The sequence below is a fragment of the Fukomys damarensis genome, unplaced genomic scaffold (genome assembly GCF_012274545.1).
Source record: "Fukomys damarensis isolate Sample0158 unplaced genomic scaffold, DMR_v1.0_HiC HiC_scaffold_17, whole genome shotgun sequence".
NCBI classification, from domain to species: Eukaryota; Metazoa; Chordata; class Mammalia; order Rodentia; family Bathyergidae; genus Fukomys; species Fukomys damarensis.
Genome location: NW_022900929.1, coordinates 73,753,879 through 73,767,778, shown reverse-complemented (window position 1 = coordinate 73,767,778; position 13,900 = coordinate 73,753,879). Strand labels below are relative to the sequence as shown.

Here is a 13,900-nt window from a genome sequence, read left to right as displayed (position 1 = left end):
CTCTTCCTAGCTTCTGAGCCCCGGACCCATGCATACAACTCCCTCCCACCTGCCTGGGCCCAGGCCTGGGCCCAACATGGACGAGGCTGCCATTCTCATCTCTTCCTCGTACTCGCTCCTCCTCTGTCTCCCTCTAGCCCCTCTTGAGCATCACCCTAACTCTTCTGTCTTCGTCACTGAACATTGCCTTTCAACTCCTTTGCACATGCTGCTTTGATGTGTTTCTCTCCAGGGAGTGTTGTCAACATTTTTGTTCTCCTCTCCTAAACTCATGTAGAAATATGGACTCCCAGCCCATGATATTAGTAGGTGAAGCTCTTGGTAGGCAAATGCATTCTAAGAGTGGCAAATGCATTCCCCTCATGAATGGGATTACTGCCCTTGTAAAAGAGATTCTACTCTGGGAAGCTGAGGCAGGAAAACTGCAAGTTTGACCCCAGCCTGGGCAATTTAGTGACTTAATGAGACTCTGTTTTTAAAAAAATGGCTGGGAAGTAGCTCTGTGCAAAGGCCCTGGGTTCAATTCCCAGTACTAGAAAAAAAATTAGAGCAAGGCTGTAGAGAGTACTCTTGCCCCATCCACCATGTGAGGCACAGCAAGAAGACAGGAAGACATCCTTTAGCCTACAGGAAGCGGGAAGCAGGAAGCAGGAAGCGGCCCTCACCAGTCACTTCTGCTGGGGTCTCCATCTTGAACTTCCCAGTCTCCAGAACTGTGGGGAATCAATGTTTGTTCTTTAGGCCATTCAGTCTTTGGTACTTTTGTTTTAGAAGCTTGAATGGACCAATACTGCTGCTCTGGCTCCAGCCAGTTTTTATGGGTGGGAATTTGGGTCCAGTGTGGCCAAATTAGCTTCTATTTTTTTCAAGATAAATTATCAAATTTTCTGTAGTGTGCTGGAAACAAGTAAATTTTAAAAATTAACAGTGAATAGTAGTTTGTATATGTGTGTGGGGGAATTTCCGATTGAACTGAAATACCCTCCCCCACCTTTTATTTTTCAAAATTCTTATTCTTGTTTTGTTTGTTTTTTTGAGGCAAGTTCTCTCTTCATAGTTAAGGCTGGTTCTGAACTCACTATGTAGCTCAGGCTGGCCTCGAACTCACAGTGATCCTCTTGACTCAATCTCCTGAGTGTGGGGATTACAGGTATGCCCACCACACCCAGCTACAATTTATTTATTTATTTTGGTACCAGGGATTGAACTCAGGTCCTTGTGCTTGCAAAGTAGGCGTGGTGCCACTGAGCTAAATCCCTGCCTCCCCATTTCATTGTGAGACAGGGTCTCAGTAAGTCTCTAAGTTGCCCAGGTTGGGCAAAAACTCAAAATCCTCCTGCTCAGCCTCCCAGAGTGCTGGGATTACAGGTTTGCACCACCACTCCTGGGTTGGCTGTTCATTTTGAAAGTGAAGACAAAACAAATACTTGTTCTGTGTACCAGGTTAAACACTTCTGTGTAAGACTTTGCAAATGGATGCTTGTTTCTGTGATCTCCCTCTGAATTCTGCACCTGACTGAATGGAATTGCTAAGCAGGTCTGCCTGCTCTCCTTGGCCTTATTGCAGCCTGTTCCACTCGGAGTGCCTTCTACCCATCCTTCGTCCAGACTGTCCTCAGAAGTCCCCTCTCTTCTTGACATCTCTTCACTCCCCTCAGGGGGACTCTTTCCCTTGAACCTACAGAGATGCCACACAGCTGTCTGTGGCACTTGACACTCTATCATGTCACCTCCATGGGGACGCGTTCTGTGACTTCTGCACCCGTGTGTCCTCAAGACCTCCACAGCAGTAGGAACACAGCAGACTCTCAATAAATATTCATGGCATGAACCAACTAGACAGTACTCCATTGCTAAGCTGTACACTTTCTAAAACTGAGACTCACTTTAATTTTTTTTTTTGTGTGTGTGTACTGGGGTTTGAACTCGGATCCTGGCGCCTGCAAGACAGGCCACCAAACCGCTGAGCTAAATCACTGGCCCTTACACTCACTTTCATTTTTAAAAAATTCCAAAATAATACTTTACAGTTGAAAGCTTAATACCATTTCAGGATCATTGGAAGCATCGGTGCCTCTTCTGTCGGAAGATCATCTCCAGCGAAGTGCCCCGCCCCAATGTTTATACTCTTGTGTGGTTCCCTCGTCTGGAACCTGGGCTGGTTGTGACTTGCTCCTTGACCAGTAGAAAGGGGAGGAAATGATGCTAAATTTTTTTTTTTCCTTCCCTGGTATCCAGGATCAAACTCATGACCTTGTACTTGCGAGGCAGGCAAGGCACCACTGAGCTACATCCCCGACCCCAAGCTGAAAGATTTCTAATGCTGATTCCTTCTGCTTGGTGTGTTGGAACACTAGCTCCTGGGACACTCCCTCTGGGACCCCAGCTCTGTGCTGTGTGGTGCTCAGGTCTCAGGAAGAGGCCGAGTGCAGGCCACCTAGACCCCTGATGGGCTGGCTATCAGCCAAGAGCAGGTCAGCGCCCTCACAGGGAGGAGCACAAGGACACCCAGCCTGTAACCGGATCCACCATTTCATTGCGACGTCTCCCATGAGACCCGCCCAGCTGGACCTGGCCGACCCACAGGACTGTGGGGGACACTAATAAAATCAGATTTTAAGCCAGTAAGTTTCCGAGTGCTTGTCGGGCAGCAATGGATAGCCAGGACATCTTCGAAGTGAGTGAAATGTTATGCTTGGAATTAATAAATCGAGAACAGTTTAACCTCTCCGGCTGCAGTAGGCCTTGGAAATCTATGCTACTTTTATTTCACAAACAACCTGCTGGCCTTGCGTTTCAATGACTATTCTGAAATGTGGACTTTCCTTTGCGTAGTTGTATGCCATGGACACATTAGCAGATCTATCTCGAAAATCTTAGTTCCTTCTGTGCCAGTTCATCCCCATCAGCTCCCCATGCAATGATGAGAAATGACAGAATAAATTCCATTCTGTAGGACCCAGTCTGTTGTCCATGTTATTAGAATGGAACCGCAGAAGGATATTTTTATGGTCCTTTCAACGCAGCTGTCAGTTCTCCGGAGAAATAATCGGTGGCAGGCTTTTGTCAGCAGCCTTCACTTAGCTCCTGTCTGTTGGACAGTTCTCCATTTTTACTTTAAGGTATAATTTACATACAATGAACGAATTCTTCATAGCACACAGCCATACAGGTGTGGGCCAGCATAGGCAGCTGCGGAATCACGGATCGTCCCATCACTCCCAGAATCTCTTTTCCCCTCAGGAATCGAGCCTCTCTCCACTCCAGATGACACTAATCTTTCCGGAAAGAGTTGATTCAAATGAAATGTGTAGAATATAAGACTAATCAGTCGAGAGTCAGCAACCCAGCGGCATTTGGTACATTTGCAATGTTGGGCAGTCACCACCTCTGTCTACTTCCAAAATATTTCCTTTACTCCAAAGCACAACTCCTTCTGCTTTTCTCCCCGACTCCTTAGCCCCATCCCTGGCTACCACTGATCTGCATTCAGGCTCCAGGGATTTTTCTACTTTGAATATTCCGTATAAGTAGATTCATAGACCATGTGACCTTTTCTGCCTGGCTTCTGTCACTTAGCATGAAGCTTTGGAGGTTCCTCCACATTGTGGCATGAATGGGTGTTTCATTCTCTTTCTGGATAAATAATATTCCACTGTATGGATAGATAAGACTGGATTTTTTTTTGATCTTCTAGTTTTGCATTTGCAAGAACATCATATAATTTTTTTGACTTAGCACATGTTTGCAGTGCATAGTGATTACATTTGTTGTGGGGAGCTGGTACACAACACATCTTAATTCTTTTTTGCTCTGTCTCCTGTCTCTGTCTTTCTCAGAGCCTCACATTTCTAGCATGTGTGCTACCACTGAGCCACATACCCTCTGTGTCTGTAGGCTCTGTTTGCCGATAGCTTGTACAGGTGTCTGCCAATGTCTCTATTGTGTATGAAGCCTTTTTCCTTAGAGTTTTGTGGTGGATGCTATTTAGGAGTCAGGACTCTGAGTATGGTCTCCTTGATGCGCAGTGAATTTCCACACATTGACCCTGAGGTCTTGCTTGAGGCTGGACACCCACAGTAGTCGCCATCCTTTTCAGGCTGATATATTCAGTCCGAGGCCTATGGGCTGCATGCTAGTATGCAGCCCCAGAAGACGGAAGTTTTATCATTCTTGTGCAATCTTTACTGATGTTTTTCATGGCTCAGGTGTACGGAGCTCCAGCTCAGACTGTAGGGCTGTGCTGTGGCACGGGCCAGGGCTGACACACGTAGTCAGATGGAAACTCTCGCAATCAGGTGTTACACGCGCTTGTGTGACATGCTGGGAACAATGTGCCAGTGACTGATGACAATATTTCTACATACTGCAGGTATCTGTGTGTAGTTGTGAGTGCAGGCACTTATTATTATTAAGCAGACCTATAAGCTTTTTTATTTAATTATGAAACTTGGCCTTATGTTACTTCATCAAAAAATTTAAGCTAATTAGTACTTATGCCCATTGACTATGTTATATATTCTATATGCAGCCTGAGATGATGACTCATTTCCCCCTAGCGTGGTCCAGGCTGGGCACTTATGCTTTAAGGAAGTGTTGCTGGTGTGAAATTAGTGAGTACTAGCATTTGGTTCTTCACTTTAATTCAGGTTCGTCATTTTAAAAGCAGTTTAAAGTAAGATTTGTGAAGAAACTGGAATCCTTCAGTTTCCCCCATGAGCCACAGAGGGAAGAGGGAAATGATGGGTGAGAGGAGGAAGTTGAAAGCAGGAGAGTGAGGGAGCTTGGGGCCCGCTGCCCCTTTGGGAGGGGACAGGGCAGATGCCCACGGGGTGGCGGGCAGGGAGCAGAATTCCGCACTCCTCACAGCTGGTCCTGTCTGCATCAGGCACCTGCAGCCCTTCTGTGACACATTTGCTGGGCTGCAGCAAACTTCAGTCATGGGTCCATCCAAACAGCTCTTCCCACAGCCTTTCCGGAAGAGTCCACCCCTGTGGCCCTCCTCAGTCAGGTCCAGGAGGAGGCCCTGCTCTGACGAAAGAAAAATGTGACACTGCTTATGCACAAATGCAGCCGTTTCTTCTTTGTGTCTTAGTACGCTTAGTGAGTCAGCCCTGTGCTGTTCCCCGGATGCTGCAGCCTAACTCTAGTAAAGCTTCTAGGGGCATATTTTTGCCTATTCATGATTGTTATCTCAAGCAAAGTAGGCTGGGCCGGTAACACCTAAAGCCACTGGCACCGGAAGTGGCCAGCTGCAGGGTGAGTAATGCTCAAGGTAGTTAACTGCAGAAAATGACTTAGATCAACAGAGAATCTGGGAGCCAGCCATTTCCCGCCAGAAGAGCTCCCCAAGGCTGCTGTCGCTGCTGGCTCTACTGCCAGGACAGGGCATAGTGGAGGCCACTAGGAGTAAGAGCTGGGAGTGTGTGACATTCTGAGCTCAGGGCTATTGAGAGGAAAGAGCTACACTTTGTCTGCTTGTGATTTCTATAAGAACTGAGCAAAGTAACCCTCAACTCATTGGTCCCAGTAAGAGGACAGAGGTAGCTGGTGACTGTGGGAAAACATGGCAGACACTGGAGCTCCCCTCCGGCACGGATATGACATCCCCACCCCAGTGCAGGTGAGGCAGTGGAACATGTCAGCGCAGACAGCCTCCTGAGGCCCCTCGGGTCCTGCTGGACACACCTCAGGGGGGCTCACTATTTAGCTGAGAGGAGGCAGGTGGGCCTGAAGGGACTCTGTCAGAGGTCAGCAGAGGCTGCCTGGAGTCATCAGAGGATGGAATGGAGCAGCAGCACAGCCCAGAAGATACAGAGTTGGGCCAATGAGGTCACCAGGGACAAGATGCCTTTTCCAGGTGTCTTGAGGCTGCACAAGCCCAGGAGCTTAGAAACCACTGAGGGACAAGGAAAGAGATGAGAAAATCCTGAACTGATTTTGAGTTTGAAATGACTAACTGTAGCTGGAATTAGAAATGTCCAGCAGTATTGGGGAGACATTGGTTCTGGGACTCCCACAGAGACCAAAATCTAGGGCTGCTAATAAGAAATGGTGTAGTTTTTGCATAGAACCTAAGCACATCTCCTCATCCATGTTGTCATCGCTGTATTACTTATAATACCTGAAAGAATTGAAATGCTATTAAATAGTCGTTATTCAGCATTATTTAGGGAATAGTAACAGGAAAAAAACTACATATTTATTACAGATATAGTCCTTTGCCTGAATATTTTTGATCCATACTTGATGGACCCTAGATACAGAAGCCTAGAATATGAAGGGTTGTCTGGTTTCTGTCACCAGATGGGATTGGAGCTTGAGCTAGAGGTTATGAGCTGCAGCCTCATTGTCCCCTGCACCTCTGCGTTTTCATTGGACAAAGAGGGAGACATCACAATGCCTCCCACTTCAGGTTATTGTGAGGCATAAACATGCTCCCAGTTAGGACAGTGCTTGGCACATAGCAAGTGTTCAATAAACGCTGGTTCCATCAATGGCAGAACTCACACATCCAGACACACGCCAAACAACAAACCGAGAAACGGAAGGTGATCAGCAAAGGAAGACATGCGTGCACACTTCCCCATTCTAGGTCTGTGGAACTGTACAGGTGACCAGGAAATCAGACTTCCTGACCCCCAGGGTTCTAGCTTGTGACCAACTTCTGACAGTCGCCACTGTTGCTGATAACGCAAAAGCTAAAGTAAATATTGATTACAGGCTAAGCATCAGCCAGTGCAGATGACAAGGCCCCGGCTGGCTTTTTTAGAAAAGATTTTATAGGTGTGCACCTGGCAAGCAACCTTGGATCTTACCCTTCACCACGTGGTTACGGGTTTAACCTTATCAATTTACTCAATGTGTAGTCTGCCCCACCCCCGTCTCTCTCTCTCCATATGTATTGTATGTAAAAAATACATTCTGTTCAGCCATGTCTTTTGGCAGTTGAAAAGATGAACTGGTCAATTTGATAATAGCTTATCACTGTAGGTATGTTATTGTTAGGAATTAGAGCCAAAATATATATTATGTGATAGTTTTCCTTGTGACTTCTTTGTTCATTCTTACATTGCCCATAATAACATTTTTAGGTTTATTAACCAAGTTTTTTATCTTTCACAGCTCTGTACCTATGTTTAGTGTCTACCAATGTCTGTTATAATAATGTGCAGCTGGCTTTCAGCCAGCTCATTATTTGTCTTTCAGAGAATTGGCTGCCTTCCCCAGGATGTGCTCCTGATCTCCAGAATCCTTTATTCCTCACTATTTTTGCTCATTATGAAAAGATCAAAACCTTAATTTTGTGACAGGCTGAGTGCCTGGCCTGGTCTTCCAGCACCAAACCAAAATAAACTAAAAACCACATAAAGCTGTTTAAGGAAATTCCTATTGCATTGGGAACAGAAAGCTTTTTGTGGTGTATCAGGTCTTCTCTAGGAAGCCCCCAGAGTCCCTGTGCACATGAACTTGGCTTTGGAGTTAGATTAAGATGGTATTCTTTCCTTTTGGCTAGTACTTCGAGGGACTCAGATGGTTCTTCCGGTTTTGATGGGTGTGTGTGTGTGTGTCTGTGTGTGCACTCATGTGTGTCTTTGTGTGTTTAATTTCCTTTTCCCCCCAAATACTCATGCTTTTCTACCATGAAATCATTTGTGTCTAAATTATGACAGGGAGTACTTGGAAGCCTTTTTTTTTCCTGCAGAGTTTTGAGCACAGATGCGTTCCATAGTGTGCACGAACAACCAGGTCCCTGGTTGTCCTCAGGGACCATGAGGTGGGTGGTAAAGTCACCAGTGGGCTCTGAAAGCTCCCTCAGCTCAGAAGGAAGCAAGCATCACAGGAAAGACACATTCTGGAGGCTGTGGCGGGTTGCTCTCAGCAGGAGAGTATCCACAAGTTATTTCTAAGCAATCCATTCACAAGCTTAATCTATAGGGTAGCCACTGTTTTCTTTTAGGTTGCTTGGTGTTATGGCTTGTGTCAAAATGTCCCCCCACCACCAAGCCTCATGCAGTCATAGGTGGGGGCCTTTCAGAGGTGGCTGGACCTACAGTGTGTGATGCTGGGTTTGAGGATGTGTGATTACTAAATTTGTCCACTGATTGGTTTGCAGAGTTCTGGGTAGGATTAAGGGTGCCCCATTGTGGGTGGGAATGGTGCCCACCCTAAGAGCAGGTGGCCTGGTTACAATATAAAGGAACAGAGAAAAGCCTATCACTGGTTGCTTGCTGCCTTGTGCCTGCCCTGCTTTGCCATGGACTGTTTCTTCTCTGACGCCCCTCTGCCACGCCACCCTACCTTGGAACCAGCTGACTATGAACTGAAACCTTCACAAACTGTGAGCTACTATAAACCGAAATTCCTCCAACTTTGGGTGTTGGATGTTTTGTCTTAGCAGTGAGAAAAAGTAACTAAGACACTTTGGGAGCCCCTGACCAGCCTGGCATGGATGTATACACTCCAAATGGTCCAGTTTCCTAAGAGTTGGAAAATGAAGGAGAAATGAAATGGAGAGATAAGAACCAAGGAGGAGATGGTGATGTCTGTGTTATTTGTGCTTCTCCCTCTTTGCCCTCCAGCACGCTCTGCCGGAGGCACGGCAGCCAGTGTGAGGGGGATGTGTCCCTGCGCGGCTTGTCCTGATGGAATGCAAGGCTGGAATAGATGCCTGCCTGAGCCAGAAGTCAAGGTGTGGTGCAGGCGGGCTGCTAGGGAGCCCTGAACAGCTTGCTGAATTATTACTTCATTCGTGGCCGAGGCAGCAGGAGACAAGATGATGCGTGAGGGAGAAGCCTGAGGACGCCCACATGGGCCGAGGGAAGCAAAACAAACATGGGAAGACAGGCCAATACTGACCTCTGCTTGCAGGACAGAGGCTGCAGGACCCTATTTTGTCTGGCTGTGTTAATCAGTGGCAGAGGGGTGGCAGGGTGGGATCCCCTTTCTTCCTCCCTCCCGGCACTCACTCCTGAGGCTCTGGGGGACATTTCCCCTATTCTTTGTACTTAGGGTACCCTGAACATTTTAAAGAAGGGTGGCTGTTTTGAGCACGTTGCAAATTTAGGTGTCCCGTATACCTTCTCTTTCTTGCTTCTTCCTGTATAAATGTTGCCTAAGAACAAGGGACCAGGAGTCCACTGTGTGGGAAGGAGCAATAAAATCCTTTTACAAGTCCGAACTCCCTATTTTAGAGGCAACTTAGCTCTGGCCAGCAGCATGGTCCTCTGGGACCAGTCGCCTTCTCTTGGTTTCTCTCCAGTGGAGGCCCAGGCCATTCCTTTAAAAGTCCCCCTTTGGGGGGTTATTTTTATCACTTCCTACCAGATTTTCATGTTTCCAATCCTCTTCCCACATTGTTTTGCTTGAGGCCATGCCTCAGATGCCCATTGCTTTGTCAAATGTATCCCAACTGTCACTCATCAACAGGACGTTTCTAGCTCTTCCCCACCTCCTGCCTCTGTCCCAGGACCAGTGGAAGGCCTGCACTTAGCATGTTGTTCTGTTGCTCGATGGCAAGATGACAAACTCTTACCCTTTTCAAGTACTTCTTACTGAGTTGATACCAAGTATTTAAATGAACATGACACGATCCCACCTTGCCACTGTGTAACGAGAGGAATACTGGTCAACAGAGAGGATACCTATGTTTACTTACACAAACGTACACAGTTCTCCACAGAGGGAGAATATTACCCCCAAGGGTAGACAGATCAGTCTGTTTATATTACAGTTGTCCAAGAAAGCGGCCGATTTTATTCCCCTTTTACATTTTCCTTTGGTTTTCAGGAAGGCATTGGAAGAACTAGCCTGTCATGATAGCATGGGCTTAGTGGACGGCAATTTTTCAGGCATTCCAGTACAGTGATACATTGCTCTGGGCTTCATTCAGTAATAAGCTGCTATCTAGATTTATAACTGTAGAGGGTGCTCTTGTCCTAATAACAGCATCGCCATCCTCAGTAGGAAAAGGAGCCAGGTGGAGATGACGGGGATATACCCTTTTATTACTCTGCATCTCATAGGGATGGAAATCAGGGGCCTTTCAGAAGAGATAATAAATCCACACTGCTGCACATTACCTTTTATAACATGTTTTCCTTAAGAATAAGCTCATCCTCTACTGTGCATCCTCCTGTTACAATGCTGTGAAAAGTGGGAAAGCCCTCCTGTCTTAAAATATGCTTTACGTTGGTCCTGCCTCCTAGTTACTGATACTTTGCATGCCAGGAGCCGGGAGTGACTTTTCAAAACCAGCTAGTGGAGCAGGGTGTCTTTACATTGGACCTTTAGTGCTTCTCAACTTCATTTGGAATGAGGTCCACCTTCCTCCTGTACCTGTGAAGGCCTTGGGGGGTACAGCTTCTCCCTCCCCTTCAGACTGTTTCTCTGCTCTCTCTTATTTCCTTCCCCACTGACCGGGACGCCCTGGGGACCGTGCACCACCCTTTCCAGTGTCTACTCTTCTGTCTGTTCCGTGAAGTCCCCGCGTGTCTCCCTGTGGCCGGCTCCTTCCCAATTCTCAGTCCTCAGGCTCACAGGAGCTCTGCAGAGGGGAGTTTTTGCCTACCATCTCTCAAAGAGGCCCCCATTTGAGCCACCAAATATTTTTAAATTAAGGACTTTAAATTGTGGTTTGATCCACACAGATTTCGTATAGCATGAAATTCACTATTGACGTGTCCAACATAGTGATCTTTAGTGTATTCACAATACTGTACAGCCGTCACCATTACTGGATTTCAGAATATTTCCATCACCCCCAAAAGAAAGCAAAAACCCCAAGGAGGTGGCTCCCCAGCTCCTGGCATCCACGGATCTGCCTCTTGTCTCGAAGACTCACCTCTTCTGCACATTTCCCTCCCTCCTCTTTTTAACTGTTCCCCTTTTGGTTTCTTTCCTGACACGGATGAATCTATGCATTTACTGGCTTATCATTTATTCTCTTACTGCAGGATTCCCTTGTGCAGTTGCTCACCTTTCAGTCTGCCTGAACTGTAGTGAGCCCAGTTTAAACTGCAGGAGCTCATCAGGGTGGGAGGTGACATTTCGGGGGCTACTGCAGAATGGCTAGGCAGAGCTCTTCTGATTCAAGACTCTGCCTCCAGTACTCCTCTGCTTCCTCCATGGAGCTCATGTCTCTCCTGATTATTTCCTGTTTTCCACTTGCAACCCAAATGACTGATTGAATCCCATTCTACAGAGTGCTGCGTGGGTTCTGAAAGTCTCAGGAAGGGCTGGGGTCATGCCTCAGGGATCAATGAAAGCCGCATTCACATGGCTGGGCTGTGTGCGGCCCTGAGACGTGTGCTTCTCTTGTATTGTCTCCTTGGGTCTATGATGGCTCTGTGAGGTGGGTGCTTTTATTCCATCCCATTCTAGAGATGAGCTAACCGAGGCTCAGGGCATGAGTACCTTGTACACAGCCATTTTTTGGCAGAGTGGGAACTGGAGTCCCCGCAGGCAGATCCCCCTGGGCTCATGAACTAAACTGGCTCTGCTCCCTTTGCAGCCTCTCTGACTTTAAGCAATGCATGATTGCTTCAGCCTGCAGTATCTGAATTAGTATTAGTGCTCCAAGTAGATGGTTTTCGATGGCTTGCATCATAAACAGTCTTTCCTCCGAGTTCTCAGCACTTCAGCTGCTATGGCTGAGGTGAGCATCTCCAAGATTCATGTGTTAAATGCGTGTTTTGTTAGATGGGATTTGCTCCCCATCGTGAAGGGATTCAGTTCAGCTTGGGAAGCGACCCACAAGGAAGCCAGAGGCTGTGTGAGTCCTGGTGCATAGGTGGAAGGAAGAATCCTTGTGCCTGGAAGCAGCTCATGCTTCCAGCGCAGGGGGCCCTTGGGAGAGGCTAAGGCCACGCAAGAGGGTTGGCCCTGGAAAACGTCCTGTGCATAGATTGGAGTGTGCAGTGGGCAGACCTCTCTAGAAAAACAGAAACGGTGTGTACAAGAGGTTCCTGTCAAGGAACTGGCTCCCCTCAAAAACAGATGCTGGCAAATCCATAACATGCAGGGTAGCCCCACAGGCTGGAGACCTGGGGCAGAGCCTGTGCTGCAGTTTGGGTGTAAAGACCCCTGGCTGCAGAATTCCCTCTTGCCCAGGGTAGGCCAGCTCACTCACGGTCCACAGGGCAACTGGCTTTACTCAAAAGCCACCGATTTAAATGCTGATTTCATTCAAAAACACCCTCGTAGGGAACATCCAGCGTATGTTTGATCACATATCCTGGAGCCAAGCCAAGGAGATCATAAAATTAGCTGTCAAAGAGGGGTGCTCCGTGCTTGGGTCCAACTCGCCCAGGCTCTGGGCCAGAACGCAAGGAGGGCAGCAGTACGGGGGGAGGACACTGCCTCTCCTCAGCCACCTTGAGGTTTGCCTGGAGAACACGCTTGTGAGGTGCACTTTCCACACTTGGCACAGTGGGTGTGTGAGCAGTTGATTTCTGCACGTTCTCGGTGAGTGGGACGCAGGGCCTATCCCCTAAAGAGGGCCCACTTGGAGCTGACGTGAGCCATCTTGATTACATTCATTCATTCCATGCTTGCTGGGCGTTTATCTTGCGTCGAGCTCTAAGTAGGCGGTTTAGAGTAGTGAGCAAAAAGCCAAAGATCTCTGATCTCACGAAGTTTGCATTCTGGGGAACAGGGAGAAAGACATCTAAAGAAGGTAAATAAGCAAAATAGAAAATGCAGACCTGATGATGCTGAGTGTGATGGAGCAAAATAAAGGCAAGGGAGGAAACGGGGGATGTCTGATCGTGGAGTAGGTTGGTCAGGGAAGCCTTCTCTATGAAAGATACCTTTGGAGTCAAGAGCAAGCCTGAAGATGACAGGAAGGAGAGAAGTCCAGGCTGAGGGAGCAGTAAGCACAGACAGGCCCTGAGGGTGCGTGGTGGGTCTGAGGCCCGGAGAGGCAGGAGAAGCGGCCGTGGAAGCGGAGGAAGAGGGCAGTGAGGTGCAGTAGAGAAGGGACGGGCTAGAGGGGCCGGGGCCACAGAGAGGCGAGGGGCCCGGATGTTACCCCGGAAGAGCTGGAGCGTGACCTGGTCTGGCCTTCCGGTTGGGAACAGACAGTGCCGTGTGTGGGAGAGCACGAAACAGAAGCAGGAAGACTCTTACCAGGATGGAGGAGAGGAAGGAAGGCGTCTTAGACCAGGATGAGGGTGAGAAGTAGGGTCTGGGAGTGCAGGCTGGGGAGGTGAGAGCACGTTGTGGGGGTCCCCCTGAGGCCCCTAGCAGTCACTTTCCCATCCAGTCCTGTCGTACACAATCTCAAATCAAGGTAGCAAATAGACGGTCTTTGGACTTTTCGGATTCTCGTCCTCAGCAAGCGATTCTGAGGACTGCTGCCCTGGGGGTTGTTTAGCCAGCTGGGTCTTCATGGGAGAGAAACCTTTACAGGGCCTGTACAGCTCCAGGGCCATCAGTCCTGTCCTCGCACCGTGCTGTAGACATCATGCCCCAGTGGCCACTCACGGGAAGTGACCTCATCACTGTGCCTTTCAAGCCACACAGGATGGGTCGGTGCTTGACACTGGGCGGGTCGCTCTGGTTTACACCAAATCCAACCGCTCGTGGCCTGCAGATCCTCAGTATAAATCGCTGGAAAAGGCTGACCTTGACAACCTCATTCCTCATTCCTTTCTTGTTACAGGTAATAGAGCTGAAAATGTGGTTTTAATTATAGCACTAATGAAAACTGAAAATCCAGACAGACACTTGACGAACTCTGCTGCGCTTTATATTACATTTGTGCTAACTACAAAGTGCCCAGCTGGGTGTAACATTATCCCCCTTCCTCGGGCATCCGCCTGACTGAAGCTGTATAATTGATGTGGACTTTGGCAGGAGGTCAGCTTAAAGGCTTTTTTTTTTTTTTTTTTTTTTTTTA

At 47.9% G+C, this 13,900-nt stretch overlaps 1 long non-coding RNA gene across 2 annotated transcripts in view; it reads left to right on the top strand.

Moving 5' to 3' along the window:
* The first annotated feature begins 6,458 nt into the window (after positions 1-6,458).
* LOC104867959 overlaps positions 6,459-13,900 on the top strand; it is a 147,641-nt gene continuing 140,199 nt past the window's right edge. The window contains exon 1 of one of the 2 annotated variants that reach the window (XR_781912.1): positions 6,459-6,595. This is a non-coding gene — a long non-coding RNA (uncharacterized LOC104867959). Of the gene's footprint in view, positions 6,596-13,065; positions 13,173-13,900 lie in introns of those variants that run through there. The other variant, XR_781913.1, reaches the window with a different exon arrangement.